General features: G+C 39.8%; 1 protein-coding gene across 1 annotated transcript in view; it reads right to left on the bottom strand.

Moving 5' to 3' along the window:
• The window catches only part of RPS6KA5 (ribosomal protein S6 kinase, 90kDa, polypeptide 5), a 100,389-nt gene that overhangs the window by 10,998 nt on the left and 88,240 nt on the right, over positions 1 to 1,151 (bottom strand). The window lies entirely within an intron of this gene.

Below are 1,151 nucleotides of genomic sequence, written 5' to 3'. Positions count from 1 at the left end.
GTTTAAAATACAGGTTTAGAGTCATACTTGGATTTGGATGCTGGTTCTATTACTTACTTATGATCTTGGGGATGCTACTTCATATCTATGAACTTTAGGACGTTTATCAATAAAATGTAGATAACAATGAGCAAATGTATGTCGTATCTTCAATAATGGCTCTCCAAAGATGTGCACATCCTAATCCCCAGAAACTGTGGTGGTTACCTCATACGGTAAAAGGGATTTTTGCAGATGTGATTAAGTTAAGGATCTGGTGATGGGAAGATCTTCCTGAATTATTCATCAGAGTCAGTAGTACGAGATGGGTCCATGGAAGCAAGAGATTAGAATGATACATGGAAGGGCCACATGCCGAGGAATGTGGGTGGCCTCTAGAAGCTAAAAAAGGCAAGTAAATGGATTGTCCCTTAAAGCTTCCAGAAGGAACCAGCCCTGCCAACACCTTGACTTTACACCACTGAGACTGATTTTGAACTTCTGATCACCAGACTGCAAGATAATAAATTTGTGCTTTAAGTTTGTGGTGATTTGTTGCAGCAGCAATAGGAAACTCATGGAGTATGTAAAGCACAGACAAGGTACACCAAAAGACCTATTCTACTGCACAAAGGCTGAAGACCCACCTCAATCAATTTCACCCACTAGTTGCAAAGCAGCCTGTGGATACAGGGATGATCTAGGCATTTGTGTTACCATCATGGGAAAAACCCAAGGTATATTTCAACAACTGCATATTAGAATGATAATATATTTATACTAGTATGTATAGGATGTCACATGACAATTTAAATTTTAGTAACGCTTGAATATAAAAATAGCAAATAATCAACTTAATGTGACATAAATAAAAAATTAGGGATGTAGTTCCTAAGCTCTGATATCAGTCTGAAGGTCAGAGATCAAACGTCTTAGTTGGGATGTAGCTAGGGGCATAGTTACAAATCCATAGAGGGGGGCGTCTAAGGTCATTCACCGATTCCTTGAATGACATATGAATTTCCTCTACATCATCTTCAATGGGAGATTGTCCAGTCTCTTCTTAAGCACCTTCAGTGGATAGGGGACTCGCTTTCCACTAGTGTTAAGTAGCTTCATCAGGCAGGAGGCAGCAGGGAAGGTAGGAGAACACTTTTTCCGAGTCCTCACTT

The sequence above is a fragment of the Propithecus coquereli genome, unplaced genomic scaffold, assembly GCF_000956105.1.
Source record: "Propithecus coquereli isolate 6110/MARCELLA unplaced genomic scaffold, Pcoq_1.0 Scaffold646, whole genome shotgun sequence".
Lineage (NCBI taxonomy): Eukaryota > Metazoa > Chordata > Mammalia > Primates > Indriidae > Propithecus > Propithecus coquereli.
The sequence above is the reverse complement of the archived record's forward strand: the minus strand, read 5'-3'. Positions and strand labels throughout refer to the sequence as shown.